Below are 26132 nucleotides of genomic sequence, written 5' to 3'. Positions count from 1 at the left end.
CCCATAATCTTTGGGTGTCGTGTCAGTTGGTGGTGGAACATGGTGGCTGCCCCGTGGCTAAAGTGCATGGCGTGCAGCCCCCAAGGTCGTCATCGGGCAGCTGTCCCTTCTGCAGCCTCAGAGCCCCCTCCTCTGAGGCCCTTGCAGCCCATCTGCCCCAGACCTGCCTCTTAAAACCTGCCCAGGATGCTCCCATCTCCTCAGTTCGCTTAATCATTACCTAGCTTGCTCATGCCCTTAACTCAGCTCTCATCTTCTTCTTGTTTTTAACAGCTTTATTGAGATATACTTGACACGCCATAAAGTCCACCTGCCTACAGTGCACAATTCAATGATTTTTAGTATAATCAGAGTTTTGCAACCATCACCATCAGCTAATTTTAGAACATTTTCATCATCCCAAAGGAAACTCCATGCCCACTAGCTCATTAGCTCCCCAGCCCAACCTCTCCCCACCTCTTAGGTCCTAGCAACCACAAATACACTCTCTGCTTATGGATTTGCCTCTTTTGGACATACATAAATGGGATCCTACAATATGTGCCCTTTTGTGACTAGCTGCTTACACTTAGTCTATTCTTCAGGTTCATCCATATTGCAGCATGTAGCAGAACCTCATTCCTTTTGATGGATGAATACTATTCCATTATATGGACAGACTGCACTTGTTCATCCATTCTTCAGTTGACAGACATGACCTTCTTGTTCTTGTATGAGTGGCCAGTTAGGCAGCTGCAAATATGGCTGTTAGCCTCCATCTCCTGTGGCTGGAGACCATGCTCAGTTGTCACTGCACATCTGTGCCTCTAGAGTGCAGAATCATGTTTTGATGATCATTACCTTTCAATAACTAATAAAATACATGATATTTTCCAGCAAAATAGACTACTTCTTATCTTAGTCATGGCCAGACTAGTTTAAACCAAAAACTATACAGCACACAATTATAACAACTTGTTGCACTAATTAAAAAGCTGACCCGTGAAGTAGGTTTGAAGCCAAAGAAGCAGAAGAAATAGTTCTTCGAATATTAAGGACTTTTAAATTTACTTGGGCAAATCTACAACTGATGTTATTTTAATGGTGGAAGACTGAATGCTTACCCCCAATACTGGGAACAAGGCAAGGACGTCCACTGTCACTACTCATACTTAATGTTGTACTAGAAGTCCTAGTGAATGCAATAAGGCAAGAAAAATAAAGCAGACATAGAAAATGGAAAGGAAGACATAAGACTTTATTCTCATATGTGTCTGCACAGAAAATTCCAAAGAATCTACAAAGAAGCAGTGGGGATCAACCCGTTGAATAATATATAGAGTCACAGAGTTCCCAGAGCACAGAGGAGCCCAATATAACATGAGGCAAACGGCAAGAAGGTGATAGGGGCACAGAGTGTTGGGCAAGACGTGATCATCAGGGATAAGAGGAACTGCCTTTTTGTAAGTATAACTTATTACAAGAGTCCACCCCTTCCAGTCCTCAAAAAGAACCAGGGAGGACGTTGGGCATAACTGCAGTTGCCTGGGGCCAAGCACAGGGAGAAGCCAGGAGTGGAGATACTTTTAGTACTCAGGAGGATTGATAGAAATGCTCAAAACCATTTCCAGTGTAATGTTGAACATTTTAACATAAAATAAAACCCAGTGAGATGCACAAGTATGTCCTATGCAGAAGCAGGGCTACAGGCTTGAGTCAAATTAAATAAAAACCACAAGGAAAAATCCCAGTAGGGCACAGGATTGGGTGGGCATCCTGACAATGGATGGTTAAATAAACACATAAGCATGATTGACTAAATTCCAATCAAACACAAAAAAATGATTTTGAATTAAACTTCAAACTAGAACTAGTTAATTTTTTGAACAGATCGAGAATACATGGAACAGTGGGCTCTACAAATAGATCACATACTGCACCGGGTTGGACTCACATGTGTTAGCATGAAACCACAACTGGTTTCTCTCAGTACAGAATCAGAACAAAAGCCAAGCACCCAGAATATCTTCTCAAGTTGGCCTTGATCACGAGAACATGTCCCTTAACTTGGGGCACCAATGTCACTGAGCAAAGTGTTTGGAAAGGTGACACAAGTGCATTAAAAAAGGGTCTTGGGGGTTGGTTCCCATGGACAGATCTACGACTCTCAGGAGGGGGCCCACTGAGTCCCCTACATAGTTTTGTTCCACAACTAGAGAGGTTACACGTCCTATCTGGACCATCTTATCCAGAACTGCACTGTCCTCCAAGAAGGGAGGGAGAGAAGCTCTCAGATGTCCTGGACCTGTCACCTGCCTTGGCAGCCACTTGTGGTGTCCCCACAACAGCCCACAGCTAATCCTTGAGGCAAGAAGAGTCCCATTTTAAAGATGGGAACACTGAGGCTTGCTGAGACCTTGACTAGTGTCCCACAGAGCGGGGAGGCAGGGCATCGGGGTTGCTAACCCCAGGCTGCAGGGACAGGCCACTCTTGGCTGAACTGCCCAGGGGGATCCGGCCCACACTGCAGTTTACTTCTGTTGGTTTTTTTCTCTTTCTGGGTCTCCCTCCCACCAGTGAAGCTGTGATTCCTTCAGGGTAAGGATGGTTTTCCTTTCCTTTATATTCCCAGTGTCTGGGGCACTGCCTGCTGGCAGGGGGGCCCAGGAAAGGCACTCCGTGGAGGATGGCAGTGACACAGGCGAACACCTGATAGTCCCTTCTAACTCTAGAGAGAGCTGCGCTGTGGGCTCCGTGCCAGGAAGACCTGGAAAAACCCAGGCTGGCCACATACTTCCTGTGGGGAGAGGTGGGTCTGCGGGAGCAGCTGGGCTCACAGCAGCCTGAGCCAACCTGACCACGGAAGCCAGGAGGTCTGTCCCCGGGGCACTCAGGCACAGCCACTCTGCTCCCAGGCAGCAGAGGCAGGGAGCACACAGCCCAGCCAAGCCCTGGGAAAGAGGTGGTGTGAGGACGTGGAAAAGGGGAAATCCGTGGCGGGGTGGGGGGTGAGGCAGGCGAGGTCAGGCGGCGGCGCTCCTACAGGAAGCTGCCCCTTCCTGATTGCTCACAAGATAGGGAAAGACACAGGGCCGTTACTGTGCATCTAAACCTTATGAGGGAGAAAATAAAACTACGGCGTTTAGAACCAACCCATTGGAACTGCTCCTCTTAAGGCAAAAATGTAAATTATTCTGACTTGTCAAGTTCTGGGATGGGCATAAATAACTGGGAAATCTTCCCAAACTCGGACAAAAGTAGTCTCTTAAACACACCCTTGGCCTGAAGCCTTATAAACACTCAAGCAGGCAGAATGTATGCTGCTGAGGGTGTGATCGACAAGCTATTCTTTCAAAAGGGTGACAGCATTTAAAAATATTTGGATGCACTTTTACATTTGATTTTTAAATGTTTACATACATTATTTCTACATGTATATATACTGTATCTAAAATGTGAAATTGTTATGATGGATTAAAAGTGTATAAAGCCAGGACACACAAATAAAAATAAAAATCATGCAATCAAACACCATGAACTCTGGCCTGGAAGTAGTCTTGGCAGGATGATCAGACCCCCCCAAGTGGAGCTCCTCTATCCCAGCTGCAGTCTCTGGGGCTCCAGTGTCCCCCAATGCATAGAGTTGTCTAATCCATTGGTCAGAGCGCTTGGAATGACAAAGAGTGCCATTCACTCTCAGCCAGTGGCACTCAAGGGCAGTGACCAGTGCGGTTCATTTAGATGGACTGGCCAAAGAACAGGAAAGTCACACAAATGAGAAAGCAACAGAGAGCCCCCAGCATTCCATCAGGGACTCTTCTCACTCTGCCTCCGGGGGGTGACTGATACTCTGGGGGAGAGGACAGAGCGCCTCCGACTCACGGGGCCTCAGGTCCTTGCTGGCATCATCCCCTGCCAGCTTCCTTGTTTACCTTCCAGGCATCAGCAACTCTGTTCATTTCTGTATTTCCTAATGCATGAGAGGAAGGCTGCTGACCTCACTGGGGCCAGACCTCCCTGAACGAGAGGAGTTTGGAGAACGGCCTTCTGCCTGCCCTGCAGCCAGCCACCTGAACGAGGCCGGGGCGAGGGGATTCTTCAAACAATGCTACTGAGGATGGAAAAACGATCCATTTTCTCAACCACCCATTTTGTCAATCTTCTGAACTTTTTAAGAATTATTCAAGGGCAGCTACTCAGCAAAGATCCATGTACATTCCTTCCAGAGAGTGTTTTCTGAAGCTCAATTACCAGTCCCCAAAGTACACACAAAGGCACCTCTCTAATGACCCACAGTCGGGGGCCCCTCTTTGGATTAGGAAACTATGCAAATCAGCAAGCCAAGGACTCCACTTTTGCAAGCCCAACGGCTGCTGGCTTCCATGCACCCAGGCCTGTCTTTGCCATTACCATCAGTACGGATTTGGGAACCCAGGCCTCTGGTTCCGTGTTCCCTTCGGGGGTGCAGGGTGCTCTCCAGGCCCAGAAGGGAGGGTGGCCTCTCCTGCGCTGCCCCCAGGGCCCTCTCTGCAGGTTGACAGCAGGTAACTGCACCTACCCTGCCCAGCACAGAGCAAATCAGGCGAGGGACAGACCTGGGGTGAGGGCTCAGGCCTCGTCCTCTGGCCGATCTCTTCGCGTGCCCGCCTCTTGGCACTTGGCATAACAGTTTATCAGGTAGGACTGCCGCTGGCATGTTTTTAAAGTGTATACACAGGCTGATGTTTTTCCAAGTGAAACTGCGGAAACTGCTTACAACAGCGCCTGGCCCCGGTGCAGTGTCCACACCCTTTTGCTGATGGATGAATGAATTTCACAGTTCTGAAAGCCTACCAAAAAAGTACTATGATTCCAAACCTTCTGCTGCCCAAACACATCTGAGAAAGTTCTCACCTTCCAGATGATTCTTTAAAATGAAGTTACCCTCCAGGTTGGTGCTAGTAGTCAACTGTAACACGGCCCCACTAGACTATGAAGAGGTCCTGGTTGCCACCCCTGAACACACCTAAATGTCTCCGCCAGTTGGGTGAGGCAGGGGAGAAAGTGGGATAGAGAACCAGCTCCAGGTGGGAGTGAGACCTCACAGGAGAACTGCCTCATCGCATGCCCTGTGCCTCCTCGCTCTCTTGTGCCGGAGCCTTGATCACACTGTACCTGACACTGCTGCTCCTAGCTCAGGTCAGGTGGATGGCGCTGGCAGAGAAGCTCTCCTTGAGCGCTAGGCTTCTTTTTTAATTCCTCACATTGTGTTTGGATGGTGAAGGTATTCAGAGCAGGCTTGTTCACTGTATGAAGCTAATGGTACTTGAACACTCTAAATCTGATTCAAAAGACATTTTTCTTGGTCTAATTAGTGTTCAATGAACCCAGAGAAAATGATTTATCTCTATATTCAGATAGTAAACGTGATGTTTGCAGGTGTTAATTTTCAGAGTGCCCATATGAAACACCCCTGCCTTTCACCAGGCGGCCCTAGACCTCTGAGCAGGCTGCTAACCCCATGCTAAAGGGGCAGTTGGTGATTATCTTCACACCCAGCTGTAAACAGCAGAAAGCTGCAGAGGCCCCAGGCAAAGCGACCTTCCCCACAGCAGCATGATGGATGAGCCATCATGGCATTAAATAATCATTCAGGAGGATCATTATTCCGGCAGACCCAGAATGAAAGGAAACTTACAATGTGCTTCTTAATTTAAAAATACCGATTGTTGGTGTTAATTAAAATGCTAGTTACTACCAATCTGACACAAATGCAAAGGGACAAGTTAATGCCCCACTTCACTCTTATTAACCATGGTAGTTTTATTACTATGCAATAATAACAACTATTGCTAAGGAATAAAGGAAATAGCATTTTCGCTGATGAGGTTGTCCCAGAGAGGAGAGCAGAAGAATGTGTTGATAAACAAGTTCCCAGGGAAGAGCCTCGGGGTGGGGAAGACAGCAGGAGACCCACACGTGGGTCACAGACACCCTCCGACGCCGGGGGTCCCCTTTCTACGTCTAACACCAATGTTCCCTTTCAGCATCTCCTCCACAAGCCAAGGTGTGCTTCTCAATGGCCTCTGGAGCAGGAACTTTCTAGAGGCCCCTCGCCCAGTCACAGCCGCTTTACATTCTCCAGACACTCCACGGTTGTCCTGGCCTCACTGCTTTCCTCAGGCTGCTCCTTGGCCCAGAAGCTCCGCACCTCAGCCCAAGCGGCCCCGTGCTTCCCACGCCCCGGCCCGTCTGGCGTCGTGTCTGAGCCCCCAGGCCGCCCTGGTTTTACCCCCGCAGGTGCTCGGGAAGCACGAAGCTGCCTCTGCTGCCCTTGCATCTGACGGTGTCTCCTTCCCCAACCTCACCGGCTCAGCAACACCAAATAGCAGGATGGTGGATTAAAAGTAAGCGTGCCACACTCTCCACTGCCCTGTAATGTGGGTAGGCACGATCCACACATTACAGATGACAAAAGCAAGCAACAGACACTCACCCCAAGATACACAATTTGGTGCTTTCTGAATACAAAACTCGAGCTTCTTTATTATATAAACAGTTCTGTGCGCATACCAGTGACTCAGAGAGTACCAGTTGGATGGATGAATAAATGTACTAAATCAGCCACCACCATTCATTGAGAATCTACTAGGGGTTGGTGCTGTGCCAAATACTAAAGATTTAGGGATTTAAGAAAAAATCACATGGATAGGAGCTCAAGGTCTTTACCCTAAAGGAATTTCAAAGACAGGCTTATAAACAGATCACTGAAATGCAGGGCGAGTGAAATGACCGTGTTGAGTCCAGGGGCTTTCAAAGATGGAAGCAGTGGCTTCTAAGCCATGTTTGGCCAAAGTCAAGGCGTCTTTCTCAAGAATAAGATGCCCAGGCAGATGACATGAACAGAGGCACAGCAGGCAGAGAGTGCGGCAACATTCTGGAGACAGCAAATAATGTGACTCCCCGCTTGGACCTTGGAGTGAGTCACTCAATCTTTTTGAGCCTTAGCCTCCTCACCTGCAAAATAGGAATAATAATCCTTACGTGCTGGGTTAATAAATGAGATCATCCACATATAGGACCCAGCGCTGAACTCAGTATATGGTAAATAGCCAATAAATCACAGATAGGGATCTGGAATTGAGGCGGGCAGGGCCTGGCATGCTGCGGAGGCCTTTGGATTTGTGTTGAAGCCACAAGATGGCTGCAGAAGCTGTCAGCCTGGGTGGGCCTCTCTGCTCTCTGCAAGGAAGGTCACGGTAGTGGCTGCAGAGAGAAGGAAGACTCAAAGTACGGACAGTGGATCCATAGTAACAAAGAGGCCATTCCAATGGTCAGGTGAGGGCAGTGGCAATAGGGATGCAGGGTGTATGATCCCCAAGCCAGAGTCCTGTCCACTTTCACGTGGGAAGCCTGGGTGACCTTCCTAGCTAGGTGACCGAGGGTGGGCCCCACATCCTCTCTGCTACAATGGCCTCCACATGAGGTCATGGACAACCTCAGATGATGATCCGGGGACATGCATTGTGCGTGCGGCTGAGCTGTAAGCCCCGCAGGTGAGAGGGTGAGGTGCAGATAAGGTGCTATCTTTAAATAGCAATAGGCAGCTATTTAAAGATCAAGGGCGCAGAGCCCACTAGCCTTGGGGAACACCAGCGAAGAAGGAAGGGGAGGAAGATGGGGACCTTGGGCCTGACTTAGGGACCTGGGTAGAAGGTTGGCCATTGCTCCAGGTGCTTAGTCTCAGAGTCCCCAGGAAGTGACTTGCATGGGCATCGTTGACAGACACCAGGATGATGTCACTGAGACACTAAGAGATATATTAACATCACAGGAAAAGAAGAAAAGTGTTCTGAAAGCAGCACAATTCTTTTCCAGGAATGTGGAGCCCATAGCAGAGAATTTTATTAGCTATTTCTAAGAAAGAGTTTGAAAACTTGTCAACGATATAAGCTAAAGATCTGCCAATCAACCAGTTATTTTGCCCCAAAACCCTCAAATATTTTGGTTTAATGACTTTCCCCAAATGGGCTGATCTGACTACTCTAAACTATTTCATTACTAAGATTGCACGTCAAGTGCATGGAGAAGCCAGCTTTAAATCCATGGGAGGGGGTAGAGGATATGTTGAGCAGCAGCTGTTATCGCCTTAAAGAGGAAAGGCTAAATGTCTCCACTTAACATGGAGTTCATAATGAAAAGTGAGATTTGGGGAATTCATATATCACCGAGCTATTAATGAAAACGTCTCCAGGATGGATACAAGTTGCAAGGACAAGCACCTATTTTTCCCCCTGCCTGCCACATAAAAGGGGTCTGTGAACTGGGAATGAATCCCTCCTCCACACAAAAGAACACTGCAGTATTCACTTGAAAACAAAAACAGCATTATCGCACAAATGTATGGGGCTGCGTTCTGGAACAATACACTGCAACACAGTGTTTGACTAGCATTCTGTTTTGTCTACCTATAAAGGTCAGCCCTCCTCTCCCACTGAAGGCAGCGCACCCATCATTCTCAAGGAATACCATTCTTTTTCTTTACAACTCAAGATATCATCTTAAAATGTATGGATTTGACCTGCTTCAATAGCAATCTGTACAGACCCAGGCATTCGGGTAAATTTTAGCTGGTGTGTCGGGGGCTGGAGGTAGAGGCGCAGGCATGTGTCTGCACATACTGCAGGGACCCCAGGGCCTCGGCTGCTGCGTGCTCGGCCAGTGGCCTGCCCCGTAAGCCAAGCTGGAGGGAGAGAAGGAGCTGTAGCGTGTACGACGCCCAAGCTAGAGTCCTGCCCACTTTCACGTGGGAAGCCTGGGTGACCTTCCTAGCTGGGTGACCGGGGGTGGGGCCCACACCCTCTCTGCTACAATGGCCTCCACATGAGGTCATGGACAACCTCAGATGATGAGCCAGGGACATGCATCGTGCGGCTGAGCTGTAAGCCCCGCAGGTGAGAGGGTGAGGTGCAGATAAGGGGCAACTGGCCAGCACCTGCCCCAAGGAATGTGAGGGGGCGGGGCCCATCTAATCTTCACAGGACCTTGAAGCATGAGGTCACACGGCCAGTAAGAGGTAGAGCCGGAAACCAAATCCAGCTGCATTCATGCTCTCTGCCAGGGGTGAAAATGCCTAACTCTGGGAAAATCCAGATGCTCTGGCACCCAGGCCAGAAATCACTTCCTGAGAGATGAGCTGCATGCAGAGGCGCAGGCCCCAGGGCCCAGGCAGAGGAAGCCGTCATGACCTAGCCAGCCAGCCGGCCGGCAAAGGTCACCCGCAATGACATCCCCTCACCCACAATGCCCTCACGGTCAAGAAGCAACAGTTTGTCTAATATGTCCCTGCCCTGGACACTGAAATACCATCTTTCCCCCTAACCCAAAACTCAGATTGAAGATTCATGAGCAAATCCAAGAAAGTCTGGCTCATTTGAAACAAGGGCTGGTCTCTGAAAAGACAAAAGCTCTGGAAGTCTGAAATTCATAGATGGGTTATTTTTTAAATGACTAATCATTCGAAACATTCATATTTAAATGAAATGGCCTTCCTGCAATAAGCGATCCCTATGACATGAATATCATCCACTTAAAATCTTCAACAATGAAGGGAAAACATCAGGTTATCTCATTCCTGAGCACAGCTGCGATGGACACCTTAGTGCCCATGGGTAAACTTGGCCTGCGGTAGGGTTAATAAAAAAACAGTCAAAGGATCAAGCCTCAGGGTTTAGAGTAGCAACAGGAAGTCTTGTAGGACGCTCATAGGCATCGTTCCTCCTGGGCTACTGTGTCACTGACTGACCAGCGGGTATTTATCAAATGCCTATTATGTTTGAGGCACCTGATGAGGTGCTTTGGGAAGGGAGCCTGGGACAGGCAGTGAGGGAGGAGAGATCAGCTGCCTCAGCCTGATCCTCCCCTTTCTAGATACTGATGCCAAGAATGCCCTCAAAGGACAGGAGTCAGGAAGCAGGAGGAGGAATGCCAGGCTTGGAGCTCTGTGTCCAGGGAGTTCTGTTGAGGCTGACGTTCCACGTGCAAAGCTGCAGCCACAGTGCCAGGGTCCCTCACTGCCCTTCCTTGCACTGACCCACACTAAGATCTAGGGGGTGCTCCTGGTGTCCCGTGGCAGCTCAGGGTCCCCAGAAATGCCATGTCCAGCCCCCTCACCTCTGCCTCTTCCAGGCCAGAGTCTGTACGTGTGGGGGGGGACACTCAGGCCACTGAGAGTTACATACTCTATTTGTGTGTGTGTGTGTGTGTGTGTGTGTGTGTGTGAAATTCCTCTGAAACAACAAAGAACTCAACTGAAATGTTTTTCACATTCAGCTTGAAGTTGCACATTAACCCAAATCCTGGAGTTTCCAGGCAGGGGTGAGCAGACATCCACGCCTCCCTAGGGCAGGCATCCCTGCAAGGCTCCTGGCTCTGTGGAGCAGAGCCCCACACTCACGAAGCAGCATACTTGCACAGAGCACTGATAACGTGATGGCTCAATTCTTGACTAACATGAGTTTACACTCACCATGATGCTATACATGTACAATGTTAAAACGGAGAGGACCCCCTGTCCGATCCTCCCCTTTATAGATACTGATGCCAAGAAGGCCCAAAACACCTGTCTGCAGGTTATCTCCTTCATCCTCACCACGGCCCTGCAAAGACACAAGGCTGTCCTCCTGTCTCCTACACACAGCAGCAGCATGGAGCCCTGAGTGCAAAGGATTCTGCCCTGTTACCCCTGACTTTATGCCCTACTGATTTATGGGATTACTGTAAATGTCCACTAACGGAAGATGGTAAAAGAAATGGAGAAACAGAGTTTCCTGACCCCCAACGTCAAGGCATTCACTTTACAGACTTCATGTCGTACTGTACCCTTAGATAAGTATATTTTAACTAAGGGATTAATACATGCTATGGAAATAGAAAGGTGATTTCAGCTTGAAATCTCCTGGGGATAAAAACCATTGTGGCAACCTCTATCAATGAAGTACTCAAGCTTTCAAAATAAAGTTGTGTTAGACTCTAGCACCAGGAAAGTGTTTATATTTCCTGAAAAACTGGGAACATCCTGAAAAACTGGGAACATTCTTCTCATCAGACTAGGACAAGCCAAGCCATTGTGTTTTCGTTTTGCCTTGTCAGCCAGGAAGCTTAGGACCACATTTAAGGCACAAATGCAATCACAACTTATCTGCAGGGCAAGGGAGCTGGCATTTCTCAAACACTATGTGTGCAAGGTGCTTCCACAAAATATTTTTAATTGAGTGCTTGGAGCCACCCAGTTCTTATCATTCCAACTTTACAAAGTAGGAAACTGGAGTCCACGAGGAAGAAGCCAGGAGCTCAGTCACTCAGCTAGTACAAGGTGAAGACAGCATCCACCTGAATTCTGAGCCGTCCAGAAATACACAGCCTCTCTTCCCTGAGTTGCCCCAAGCCCTCTTTGGGGGTTAACAGCACAGATTACCATCACAGACCAATGGCAACACCATGCTTCTGGCACGCAATGGGGGACACTGGCTGGTGGCTCCCAAGATGTTAGAGGAGGGACTCACGGATGGCCAGGATGGACAAGCACAGTGTTGGGTAGACCCTGGGGCTGGAAGGGACTGTCTGTTGTGGAGGCTGTGCCTTCACTCGACATCAGGTCTCTGCTGGTGGCTGCCATGTAAGATGACTTCTGAATGCCACCTTCCCCTTTGCCCCAAAACTAAAGTGGCTTCCCCTCTTCATTATCCTAACATGTTTGCTGGAGTGCAGAGGGCAGATGACTTCAGCATTTGGAAAACTCCCCAATACAGAACCTAAATTACTCTGTTGAATTCATAGTAATGCTGAATTTACGTAGCAGGGGTGTCTTCCTGAACACAAACAGCATGTGAGCCCATCACCGGGTGAGATGGTCTTTGGGTATTGAGAGCTAAGATAATTCTGTGACCTATATGGGGACATACATGCATCCGTAAGAGCACACCGACATGCACAAAGCCAAGTCACTGAGATTCACTGAAAATCCACACAGTGCCTTGAACGTCATCGGAATTCAATAAACATTAACAAATTATTTTACACACTCTATGATTCCATTATATAAAATTCAAAAGCAGGCAAATGAACACATGATGTTAGAAGTGGGGAAAGTGGTCAGCCTGGGGGGTGGGGTGCAGGGGTTGGGGGAGGGCTGCTCAGGTCGTATTCCTTCATCGGAGTGTTCACTGCGTGCACCAGGTCCCTTGCATTTCTGACTGGTGTATACTTTTTCTGTATGTTTTAATTCCATCTACCATTTTGGATCACCGCTGGTATTGCTTTTTCTCCTATATAGATAAGCAAAGAAATGAACTAATTTGTCTAAAAAAAAATCAACACACAAATACGGTCATCTGAGTAATGTTCCTGCATCATCTGCTCCTCACATAACAGGACAAAAGAGGACCCTGGGCATCAAGAGACTTAAAAGATGGAGGGGACAGCACACCTGCCCCAACTGCGCCCACAGAGTGTTTGCTTGTTTGTGGTTAAAATCCTGATTTCTTGTAGAACAAGTTTGTCTATTAATTTTATTTGAAAATAGTTTTCTGATTTTTACTGTTTTGTTTGTCAAAAGGATTAGGAATCTCCAATTTACACTTAAATCTCTTTAAGGTGTTGGTCTTATGCATGACCCGGAGCCTTCAGTAGAGGAAGAGTTACTCTCAGGGCCACAGTCGTGTGCTGTAGTTGAAGCATGTGGATTTGGGGGCTGCTGTGCATTGGTCCTGCTGCCAAAGGGACAAGCCTGGGCAGGTTACCTCACCCTTCTGAGCCACAGGTTTCCATTTACAACCTGAGGGCGGTCCACCTTTACCCTGGGCTAGTGGGTGGGGACTTTCCAATTTTATACTGAATCTTGCATGCCAGTAAACCCCTCACTCCCTGGCAAACTGAGGGGATGATCACCCTGAACTAGTGTGGGATGTGCACGATAATGTCCATACTGCACCTTCTACAGTGTCTGACACAAGTCACGTGCTCCATAAATACTGACTTTTGATCATGTGTGACCAGACCCTTCTGCAAAGTCCCCTTCTGTGTGCATTTTGGCTGGGGTATCTGTCGATGAATTACACCTGAGAAATATGGCCTTGTCCTGTCTTTCCTTTAGTTTCCTGACCTACTTTAGAACACAAATGATCAGTAACCTTCTAGCAATTCTTGCCAGAACGTGAGTATCCAGATGACCGCACACACCTGGCCTGGGGCAGAGGCCTCCATGGACCCAAGATGCAGCACCAAGTGCCCCGAGCTTCCACTCCTCGGATGGGAACGACGTGTGGTGCCTGTGCACTCTTAGGGATGTGGGACGCAGAGTGAAGAGTGTGCCCGGCACCTACCGGTGTGCTCCCTGTTCAGGGAGGGTGGCGACTGGCATCACACTCAGAGAGGACACCTCCAGCCACGATAGGGACCAGAGGCCGCTCAGGGGTGTCTGGGGCCCAGAACCTCAACACTAAGGCAGGGAAGAGGGCAGCACAGGCAAAGGGGTAGATAGGAGGCCACAGTGTCCAAGGGTGGGGCCCCTGCCAGTGAATTCATGTCCACTGTCCTGGACGGGACAAGGTGAATGAGGGCCTGGTTCTGAGCCAGCTATGGTCTGAATGCTCCACAGTGGGAGCCTGCCAGAGACAAGGGAAGGGGTCCCCCTGCTTAGCTCAAATTAAGCCAGTGTTGGGAGAGGGGCGGAAGATGGCGGCGTGAGTAGAGCAGCGGAAATCTCCTCCCAAAACAACATATATCTATGAAAATATAACAAAGACAACCCTTCCTAGAATAAAGACCAGAGGACACAGGACAATATCCAGACCACATCCGCACCTGAGAGAACCCAGCGCCTCGCGAAGGGGGTAAGATACAAGCCCCGGCCCCGCGGGAGCCGAGCGCCCCTCCCCCCAGCTCCCGGCGGGAGAAGAGCAGGCAGAGCGGGAGGGAGACGGAGCCCAGGACTGCCGAGCACCCAGCCCCCGCCATCCGGGCCAGAGCGCAGACAGTACATGCCCAGGGGGCCCTGGATGCTAGGGAAACAGGGCAGCAAGAACAGTGAGCGGGCACTGGAGGCTGGGCGACAGAGGACATAAGAAAAGCGCGCGACAATTTTTTTTTTTGTTTGTTTTTTTGCTGCTTTGTTTTGGCGAGCGCTTTTTGGAAGTCTTAAAGGGACAGGGACCCCAATACTAGGGAAACAGGGCAGAAAGACCGGTGAGCAGAGGCCTGAGGCTGGCACCGGAGAATAAAGAAAAACGAACGACCACCTTTTTTTTTAATTAAAAAAATTTTTTTTCTTGTTTTTTTTTGTGGTCGTTGTTTTGTTTTGGCGGGTGCTTTTTGGAAGTCTTAAAGGGGCAGGGCGGGCCACTTAATCCAGAGGTAGGGAATCCGGGATCTCTGGGCACCCTAACCCCTGGGCTGCAGGGAGCAGGCAGGCCCCTTACGGAGATAAATAGCCTCCCAGCAGCCCCTGCTCCAACGCGACTCCACCATTTTGGAGTAGCTGCCCGAGCCAGGCCACGCCCACAGCAACAGCGGAGATTAACTCCATAGCAGCCGGGCAGGAAGCAGAAACCCTGTCTGCGCGCAGCTGCGCAGCACAAGCCACTAGAGGCCGCTGTTCTCCCAGGAGAGGAGGGCCACAAACCAACAAGAAAGGAAGTCCTTCCAGCCGTCACTCATCCCAGTTCTGCAGACTATTCCTATCACCATGAAAAGGCAAAGCTACAGGCAGACAAAGATCACAGAGACAACACCAGAGAAGGAGACAGACCTAACCAGTCTCCCTGAAAAAGAATTCAAAATAAGAATCATAAACATGCTGACAGAGATGCAGAGAAATACGCAAGAAAAATGGGATGAAGTCCGGAAAGAGATCACAGATGCCAGAAAGGAGATCGCAGAAATGAAACAAACTCTGGAAGGGTTTATAAGCAGAATGGATAGAATGCAAGAGGCCATTGATGGAATTGAAATCAGAGAACAGGAACGCATAGAAGCTGACATAGAGAGAGACAAAAGGATCTCCAGGAATGAAACAATATTAAGAGAACTGTGTGACCAATCCAAAAGGAACAATATCCGTATTATAGGGGTCCCAGAAGAAGAAGAGAGAGGAAAAGAGATGGAAAGTATCTTAGAAGAAATAATTGCTGAAAACTTCCCCACACTGGGGGAGGAAGTAATCAAACAGACCACGGAAATACACAGAACCCCCAACAGAAAGGATCCAAGAAGGGCAACACCAAGACACATAATAATTAAAATGGCAAAGATCAAGGACAAGGAAAGAGTGTTAAAGGCAGCTAGAGAGAAAAAGGTCACCTATAAAGGGAAACCCATCAGGCTAACGTCAGATTTCTCAACAGAAACCCTACAGGCCAGAAGAGAATGGCATGATATATTTAATACAATGAAACAGAAGGGCCTTGAACCAAGGATACTGTATCCAGCACGACTATCATTCAAATATGACGGTGGGATTAAACAATTCCCAGACAAACAAAAGCTGAGGGAATTTGCTTTCCAAAAACCACCTCTACAGAACATCTTACAGGGACTGCTCTAGATGGGAGCACTCCTAGAAGGAGCACAGCACAAAACACCCAACATATGAAGAATCGAGGAGAAGGAACAAGAAGGGAGAGAAGAAAAGAATCTCCAGACAGTGTATATAACAGCTCAATCAGCGAGCTAAGTTAGGCAGTAAGATACTAAAGAGGCTAACCTTGAACCTTTGGTAACCACGAATTTAAAGCCTGCAATGGCAATAAGTACATATCTTTCAATAGTCACCCTAAATGTTAATGGGTTGAATGCACCAATCAAAAGACACAGAGTAACAGAATGGATAAAAAAGCAAGACCCATCTATATGCTGCTTACAAGAAACTCACCTCAAACCCAAAGACATGTACAGACTAAAAGTCAAGGGATGGAAAAACATATTTCAAGCAAACAACAGTGAGAAGAAAGCAGGGGTTGCAGTACTAATATCAGACAAAATAGACTTCAAAACAAAGAAAGTAACAAGAGATAAAGAAGGACACTACATAATGATAAAGGGCTCAGTCCAACAAGAGGATATAACCATTCTAAATATATATGCACCCAACACAGGAGCACCAGCATATGAGAAACAAATACTAACAGAACTAAAGGGGGATATAGACTGCAATGCATTCATTCTAGGAGACTTCAACACACCACTCACCCCAAAGGATAGATCCACTGGGCAGAAAATAAGTAAGGACACGGAAGCACTGAACAACACAGTAGAGCAGATGGACCTAATTGACATCTATAGAACTCTACATCCAAAAGCAGCGGGATATACATTCTTCTCAAGTGCACATGGAACATTCTCCAGAATAGACCACATACTAGGCCACAAAAAGAGCCTCAGAAAATTCCAAAAGATTGAAATCCTACCAACCAACTTTTCAGACCACAAAGGCATAAAACTAGAAATAAACTGTACAAAGAAAGCAAACAGGCTCACAAACACATGGAGGCTTAACAACACGCTCCTAAATAATCAATGGATCAATGACCAAATCAAAATGGAGATCCAGCAATATATGGAAACAAATGACAACAACAACACTAAGCCCCAACTTCTGTGGGACACAGCAAAAGCAGTCTTAAGAGGAAAGTATATAGCAATCCAAGCATATTTAAAAAAGGAAGAGCAATCCCAAATGAATGGTCTAATGTCACAATTATCGAAATTGGAAAAAGAAGAACAGATGAGGCCTAAGGTCAGCAGAAGGAGGGACATAATAAAGATCAGAGAAGAAATAAATAAAATTGAGAAGAATAAAACAATAGCAAAAATCAATGAAACCAAGAGCTGGTTCTTTGAGAAAATAAACAAAATAGATAAGCCTCTAGCCAGACTTATTAAGAAGAAAAGAGAGTCAACACAAATCAACAGTATCAGAAACAAGAAAGGAAAAATCACGACGGACCCCACGGAAATGCAAAGAATTATTGGAGAATACTATGAAAACCTATATGCTAACAAGCTGGGAAACCTAGGAGAAATGGACAACTTCCTAGAAAAATATAACCTTCCAAGATTGACCCAGGAAGAAACAGAAAATCTAAACAGACCAATTACCAGCAACGAAATTGAAGAGGTAATCAAAAAACTACCAAAGAACAAAACCCCCGGGCCAGATGGATTTACCTCGGAATTTTATCAGACATACAGGGAAGACATAATACCCATTCTCTTTAAAGTTTTCCAAAAAATAGAGGAGGAGGGGATACTCGCAAACTCATTCTATGAAGCTAACATCACCCTAATACCAAAACCAGGCAAAGACCCCACCAAAAAAGAAAACTACAGACCAATATCCCTGATGAACGTAGATGCAAAAATACTCAACAAAATATTAGCAAACCGAATTCAAAAATACATCAAAAGGATCATACACCATGACCAAGTGGGATTCATTCCAGGGATGCAAGGATGGTACAACATTTGAAAGTCCATCAACATCATCCACCACATCAACAAAAAGAAAGACAAAAACCACATGATCATCTCCATAGATGCTGAAAAAGCATTTGACAAAGTTCAACATCCATTCATGTTAAAAACTCTCAGCAAAATGGGAATAGAGGGCAAGTACCTCAACATAATAAAGGCCATCTATGATAAACCCACAGCCAACATTATATTGAACAGCGAGAAGCTGAAAGCATTTCCTCTGAGATCGGGAACTAGACAGGGATGCCCACTCTCTCCACTGTTATTTAACATAGTACTGGAGGTCCTAGCCACGGCAATCAGACAAAATAAAGAAATACAAGGAATCCAGATTGGTAAAGAAGAAGTTAAACTGTCACTATTTGCAGATGACATGATACTGTACATAAAAAACCCTAAAGACTCCACCCCAAAACTACTAGAACTGATATCGGAATACAGCAAAGTTGCAGGATACAGAATCAACACACAGAAATCTGTGGCTTTCCTATATACTAACAATGAACCAACAGAAAGAGAAATCAGGAAAACAACTCCATTCACAATTGCATCAAAAAAAATAAAATACCTAGGAATAAACCTAACCAAAGAAGTGAAAGACTTATACTCTGAAAACTACAAGTCACTCTTAAGAGAAATTAAAGGGGACACTAACAGATGGAAACTCATCCCATGCTCGTGGCTAGGAAGAATTAATATCGTCAAAATGGCCATCCTGCCCAAAGCAATATACAGATTTGATGCAATCCCTATGAAACTACCAGCAACATTCTTCAATGAACTGGAACAAATAATTCAAAAATTCATATGGAAACACCAAAGACCCCGAATAGCCAAAGCAATCCTGAGAAAGAAGAATAAAGTAGGGGGGATCTCACTCCCCAACTTCAAGCTCTACTATAAAGCCATAGTAATCAAGACAATTTGGTACTGGCACAAGAGCAGAGCCACAGACCAATGGAACAGACTAGAGAATCCAGACATTAACCCAGACATATATGGTCAATTAATATTTGATAAAGGAGCCATGGACATACAATGGCGAAATGACAGTCTCTTCAACAGGTGGTGCTGGCAAAACTGGACAGCTACATGTAGGAGAATGAAACTGGACCATTGTCTAACCCCATATACAAAAGTAAACTCAAAATGGATCAAAGACCTGAATGTAAGCCATGAAACCATTAAACTCTTGGAAGAAAACATAGGCACAAACCTCTTAGACATAAACATGAGTGACCTCTTCTTGAACATATCTCCCCGGGCAAGGAAAACAACAGCAAAAATGAGTAAGTGGGACTATATTAAGCTGAAAAGCTTCTGTACAGCAAAAGACACCATCAATAGAACAAGAAGGATCCCTACAGTATGGGAGAATATATTTGAAAATGACACATCCGATAAAGGCTTGACGTCCAGAATATATAAGGAGCTCACACGCCTCAACAAACAAAAAACAAATAACCCAATTAAAAAATGGGCAGAGGAACTGAACAGACAGTTCTCCAAAAAAGAAATACAGATGGCCAACAGACACATGAAAAGATGCTCCACATCGCTAATTATCAGAGAAATGCAAATTAAAACTACAATGAGGTATCACCTCACACCAGTAAGGATGGCTGCCATCCAAAAGACAAACAACAACAAATGTTGGCGAGGCTGTGGAGAAAGGGGAACCCTCCTACACTGCTGGTGGGAATGTAAGTTAGTTCAACCATTGTGGAAAGCAGTATGGAGGTACATCAAAATGCTCAAAACAGACTTACCATTTGACCCAGGAATTCCACTCCTAGGAATTTACCCTAAGAACGCAGCAATCAAGTTTGAGACAGATGCACCCCTATGTTTATTGCAGCACTATTTACAATAGCCAAGAATTGGAAGCAACCTAAATGTCCATCAATAGATGAATGGATAAAGAAGATGTGGTACATATACACAATGGAATACTACTCAGCCATAAGAAAAGGGCAAATCCAATCATTTGCAGCAACATGGATGGAGCTGGAGGGTATTATGCTCAGTGAAACAAGCCAAGCGGAGAAAGAGAAATACCAAATGATTTCGCTTATCTGTGGAATATAAGAACAAAGGAAAAACTGAAGGAACAAAACAGCAGCAGAATCACAGAACTCAAGAATGGACTAACAGGTACCAAAGGGAAAGGGACTGGGGAGGATGGGTGGGTAGGGAGAAGTAGGAGGGTATTAAGATTAGCATGCATGGGGTGGGTGGGAGAAAAGGGAGGGCTGTACAACACAGAGAAGGCAAGTAGTGATTCTACAACATTTGCTATGCTGATGGACAGTGACTGTAAAGGGGTTTATAGGGGGGACCTGGTATAGGGGAGAGCCTAGTAAACATAATATTCGTCATGTAAGTGTAGATTAATGATACCAAAAAAAAAAAAAGGCAGTTCCTGTGTGGAGACCTTCAATGAGTCCTACACAAGGGTATAAAGGGCATATAAAAGTGTAGGCAAAGGGTCTGTTTGTGTTTATACAGAGGATCAAAGCCTAATTGGGCTACCCCAAAATGAACTAAGATACGATATGAAAAAGAACTTCCAACATCTGCACCCTCTGGAAGACCCATGCCAGAAGATGATCATCAAAAAACCCCAACAAAGATCCACGCACTGCTACAGCTGTAGATGCACTCATCCCACCAGTTCCTGGACTTGCCATGGGAAGGAGGAAGGAGATATCTAAGCTGGCCTGTGCATACAGTAAAACAACAAAATTGGACTGGATCTATACTGTTGGAACTCAACCAAGAATTTGGAGAAGTGCAAATTGTAGCGCTCCAAAGTCTTACAACTACAAACTATTTACTGTTAAAAGAACATATGGCATGTGAACAGTCCCCAGGAATGGGTTGTTTTAATCTGTCTGATTTCTCTCAGACTGTTCAAGTTCAGTTTGACAATATCCACCATATCATAGATAAGTTTTCACAAATGCCTAAGGTGCCTAACTGGTTTTCTTGGTTTCACTGCAGATGGCTGGTAATTACAGATATGCTTTGGTTATGTAACTATACTCCTATTATGTTAATGTGTGTGTGCAATTTAAGTAGTAGCTTAAACCCTATACATGCTGAAGTTACTCTACAAGAAGATATATCAAAGAAATAATCAATCTTCCCATGTTTTCTTCCGCCTGCTACTTCTATAGCTTTTCTTCTTCCTTCCTAATTACAACCCTTAAATAGAATTCGTGCCTCATATCAAATTTACCGAGTATCATAATTCTTCCAAGTGGTAAAGATACCTCAAGACAAATGCTGGGCATAGAAGCCACAGGGCATAAATATGCAAAGAAGTAAAAAGCTAACCTTTTCAAACAATAAGGCTTCCCTCTCACTTACCAACTTCACATTTCCCTGTATGGCCCCGGAAGATGACTGGTTAGCCAGAGACGGGTAAGATTCCTCAAGGGAGGAACAACCTAAGACAGGCACAGTCGCAGGGGGACCATCAGGTGAGAAATTGGGGATCAACAGAGGTGAGGCTTAGAACCTCACCCCCCCTGTTCTGAGAGAAATCTTCTGCATACGTGGATGTTTTATTGCCCTGGTCTAGCTTGGATTAACACATAGTCTACAGGCACACACCTGATCATCTACATTTGCTCTCTTACAACACTAAACTGTTTTCTACCTTTATCTTGTATCTACCTACCACTTCAGCATTTTATTAAAAATAATAATAATAAAGAGAGAAATGTGGTATCCACATATAAATCAAGTATAAAAACCAAATGAGTATTCATATTTGAACTGACTGTTTATAGTTCATAATGCATGAGCAAAACCGAAAGTTTCTGTGATGACTGCCCTTGTACTGTTCACTATGTAACTTATTCATTATGTAAGAATTTGTTCTACATGTAAAAACTTGTTTGTTATGCCTCAGAAGATTGGAGACTGACAAAAATTAGGCTTGGGGTGGAATAATGATTGTGCATTGAGCATTGACTCCCCTATACAGAATTTTATTGTCGTTAACAACCATTTGATCAATAAATATGAGAGATGCCCTCACAAAAAAAAAAAAAAAAAAGAAGGACAGACTTCCAATGGTAAAATAAATTAGTAACCGGGATGTAATGTATAGCATAAGGAATATAGTCAAGATATTGTAACAGCCTGGTAGGGTGATAGCTGGAACCTAGAATTATGTATATAAATGTTCTAACACTGTGTTGTACACTTGAAACTCATGTAATGTAATACTGTGTGTCAACTACCCTTCAATAAAAAATAATTATTTAAAAAAAAAAAATTAAGCCAGTGTTATCTAATGCCTGGGCACTAAAATATGTTTATATTTGTTGTAATACAAACTATAAGGGGAGTACAAAATGAAATCATCTATTTATGTTTTAATATAATCTGTAAGAGGAATACAAAGGGAAATGATGACTCCTTCCTAATTTAAGGAAATGTGAATGCTTCTGATTAGGATCTGGCTCTTACCTGCCACTGCAAACACCTCAGGACTAGGAAGAACTTGGTTTATAACAGAGAAAACCCAAACTCCGGGAAGAGTGGACTCCGACCATGCATTTTTCACATTTCCATAGGGATGTATATCAATTTAAGTACTTAAAATAGCCACAGAAAGGGAAAAAAAGATGGAGCTCTATTAGTTACCATGGGAATTACTAATTGAAGCACTTCTTTTGTGTTCTAAAGATCCTTGCCATTCTTGTGACATTTAGAATGACAAAATTAAGGGAGCCAGCATCTATTTCCTGCCATGTGATGATTGTAAAAAATCATTATGGAAGTTCAAATTAAAGAAGCTTCTCAAGAAGGAAAACCCACTTGCTGTAGCCGTGACATACTTATTAAGGAAATCCATCTTGGACCCACCGCCTGAGTCAGTGTAGGATCTTCGAAAAGCTCTGAGAAATTGGGAAAAGAGACATGTAAAGCCCCAACGCGTTCAAGGCATTTCAGTGGGAGAAAACATGAACGGCTGGCTGGCTGGACCCTGTTGTTTACCTGGGCTGAAGTCACCATACAACCCAGAGAGGTCTGTGACCTTCCAGCAATATGCCACACCCAGGGGACAGCAGACGAGCCTCCTTCTGAAAATCACACAGCTGCCGGCAAGTGCTTATTGAAAATAATGTCTTCATGACATTCACTTATGTGAGGCTTTTTCTTTTTAAATCATTCCTTGAACAGAATTTGCCTTGCTGCAAAGTAATATTCCCGAGTGTTACCAACCTGGATCTTAGCGAGAAGGATTAACTGCCATGTAATGCAAGGGCCCTTGGCATATGAAAAAAATCGTGGAGGCACTTAGGTTTATTAGTAAAGAAGCAAGTCTTTCTCTTGAAATTGAGCATTGTCCACAGTTAGCCAAGGGCTGAGGACACAGAGTTAAGAACTTCATTAATTTCTTAGAGATGGCTAGAAGTATCATCTATAAAAACATACTCCTAAAAGTTTAAATTTAGTAAAGGAAAAGGCTACCCTGCCAGGAGAGTGGGTAATGGACTGCAACTACAGTGGCCTCGACCTCAGATACGATGGGCTTTGCAAGGAGGGGTCTCCATAGGAGACAGTCTGGACAGCCCAGGAGGAACATTTTAAAACCTGGGGGCCAGGCCAACGCTGGCGCTTGCTTTAAGAAAGTAAATTGGAACAATTTTACCAAAGGATGACAGCAGAGAGTAAAGGCATGGGGCCCGGTTTCTCCTTCCAGCGGGAAAAACCTTCTTTCTGTCTCGGCCACAGGGGCCAGAGCTGGCTGCCTCAGCCCAGAGCAGACTTCCCTCCCTCCCTGTGCAAGGCTCCTGGGGCCCGGGCCCCAGGTGTTCCCAGAAGGTGCGTGTGGGTGGGCGGCGCTCAGCACCAGAGCTGGTGGCCTCAGACTGCAGGAGACCACCCTCCGCTGGCGGCTTCCACCCCTGCACACACATGCATGCACATATGTGTGTATGTACACACACACTCACATGCACATGCACACATATACACATGCACACGTACGCTGCCCCCGAGCTGGAGGACATGCCCTTGCATTCACTCCACACTTATCCAGGACTGGAAATGCTTTTCCTGCCCACTTTGGCTCTGTCAAGTTGGTTTTACCATGCAAGCAGTGCACACAGGACTCTCCTTAGTTCATCAAGGACCAGGTGTACTCATTTATAAAACATTTCCTGAGCACCTACTATGTGCTAGGCTCTGAATAGACCATGCTGAGCCAACTTGGAAGCCCCTCTGGCTCTCAGGCATCTTGAAGGGCAGTGGGGGAGACAAACATTCATCATGTGTTCATATTAACACACACAGTTCTTTTAAGAGGTGCAACCTGACTCAGGCTAGCATTCAGGGAGGGCTTCCTGTAGGAAGAGGCCTTGGCTGAGAGCTGAAGGACAAGTGGGAGTTAATTAGATGCAAGGATGCTGGGGAAAAGTCTGGACTTTTCTGCCAGCCTGTGTGTGTTTGCAGTGTGGAACATGGGCCCGCACCGCAGCCCCTCTCGGGCAGAAGGCCGGCCCTCTGGTATCTCGGGTTATCTGCATTTTCACATGCCTCGGTGGGGCCTAGCTGCCATCTCAATGGCTGCCCTCCACAGACCCCCCTCAGCAGGGCCCTGTCCTTCCTCCAGCCTCAGCCAGTGCTTCTCGGCACGTGATCCCCCAGGTTGAGGTCTCTAGACACACATTTCCACTTCCACACAGGAATCTGAGGGTGTCCCGCTTGCTGTATCCAGAGACCCCAGCCTAGCTCCCCTCCCAGGCCCTGCTGGCAAGACCCCTCCTTCCTATTCTGACACGCCTTAGTCCTGCTTCTCTGCTTCAGCAAGATTGACTTTGGGCCTGATAATCCTTTGTCCTGGGGGTCTGTCCTACACAAGGTGGGATCTTTAGCAGCATCTGTGGCCCCCACCCACTAAATGCCAGTAACACCAAGCCCCCATCCCGAGTCATGACAATCAAGCATGTCTCCAGGTCTTGCAAATGTTCCCTGGGGGCAAAATTGCCCCCAGCTGAGAACCACTCCTTAGGCTGCTGCACTCCTGACCCACACATGGCATCCTCAGCTCCACCCCACTGACTGTGGGGCCGTTGAGAACTCTCTTTTCTTGATCCCTCTGGTCTGAGCTCAGTTCTGGTTATTTTTGTCTGGAGCTCATCAAAGGCATCCCCATTTCCGAGTCATCCTTCCCACACCACACAAGCCCTGGCACACAATTCGCATTTAATCAGTGTGTGTTTGAGTGATGAATGGGATCCTGTAGTAATGTCCCAAATAATCACCAAGCTTCATCTCCTTTTGGCCCATTGCTACCCTAAAGATGCAGGTCTGATGACGCCACGACCTTGCTCTAAAACATTCTATGGCTCCCCACCAACCTCTAACAGCATCAGGCTGGCAAACTACTTTTCCAAACTGAGACTCACCCTCATGTTCACTTCAAACGGACCTTAAACCAAAATGAACTACTACTTTTTCACAACTACATCTTGTCTTTACCCACAGTACATGCTGAGATCCCAGAGAGAGCTTGGGTAGTGGCCTGGCATATTTAGGGGATGAATGGGAGGATGGGAGGGTATTTGGGACTCTCTAGGGTAAAGCTTTGATGTCCTTGTGTCCCATGAAGATAGGCCCTAACCCACAGGACTGTCCTGGTGATGAGGGCATCACCCACTGTACCCAGGCAGGTAAAGGGAACACTTGCCAGGAGCACTTTCTCTGCCTGGGCCTAGGAGAGATCCCCACGGACTCCACAAAGGCTTAGCCCTGGAGATCACACTGCAAGAGAAAACAATCAACCTTCTTAATAACTAGCATCGTTAGTCTCAGGGACAGAGATGGGAGTAGTCGGGGGCCCCTTGGGGATGACTTCTCTTCCTCGCTTACACAATATGAGGAACCCTAACCCTGAGCGCGGCGCCACACCCTGCAGGGCACCTACGGAGCAGCCTGCTCTTCTGCCCCAGGGCGCCTGAGGCTATGCCTTGAATAGGACCTGTGCCCTCTAAACACTGAGTGCTGTAGTTTGACAGCAGATGACTGAAAATGCCTGGGGCTGGTTTTGTTGACCGACACGTGGCAGTCAGACCTTGCAGAGCAGGGAAGTGGACTCTGTGAAGAGCCGGGAGGGACACATCCCTGCAGACACTGCACATAAGGCACACACCATCGGCTGCTCCCTTTAGGAGAAGGTGGCCTCCGCTTCCCCGGGAGCAGGTCTGCGGCCCATGGGGCAGGTCAGCTTCAGGCAGGGGGTGTGGCGCTGGCCCTGGACACACTGTCCTGCCGGCTGAGCACCGGAAACGAGTTCCTTCACCCTGTGGGCCTGGGCTCCCCACCCCACCTCCTGGTGCCTGGAGCGTTGGGAGAAAGGACATGTGTGAGCCGGCACGGTGCCCACAGGCTGCTGGTGCTGGCAAGGGCCGGGGCTGGGCCTGGGGCTGCCTCCCCCATTCAAAGCTGGAACTCTGGGTGCCAGACTTCCCTCAACCCCTGTGCCCCAGCAGGAAGGAAGGACCAACCATTTACTGTTTCCCTGTGGTTACCTAGAACTTTAAAAAGAAAAGGAAATCAATGCTTATTGTTCAGTGATGTTAAAAACACCCAGTATACAGAAAGGCAAGCCGAGAGTCCCTCTC

At 46.6% G+C, this 26132-nt stretch overlaps 1 protein-coding gene across 4 annotated transcripts in view; it reads right to left on the bottom strand.

The window, feature by feature from the left end:
• The window catches only part of PTPRE (protein tyrosine phosphatase receptor type E), a 148788-nt gene that overhangs the window by 85269 nt on the left and 37387 nt on the right, over positions 1 to 26132 (bottom strand). The window lies entirely within an intron of this gene.

Source organism: Manis pentadactyla, chromosome 8 (genome assembly GCF_030020395.1).
Source record: "Manis pentadactyla isolate mManPen7 chromosome 8, mManPen7.hap1, whole genome shotgun sequence".
Lineage (NCBI taxonomy): Eukaryota > Metazoa > Chordata > Mammalia > Pholidota > Manidae > Manis > Manis pentadactyla.
This window is presented reverse-complemented; position numbering and strand designations above follow the sequence as displayed.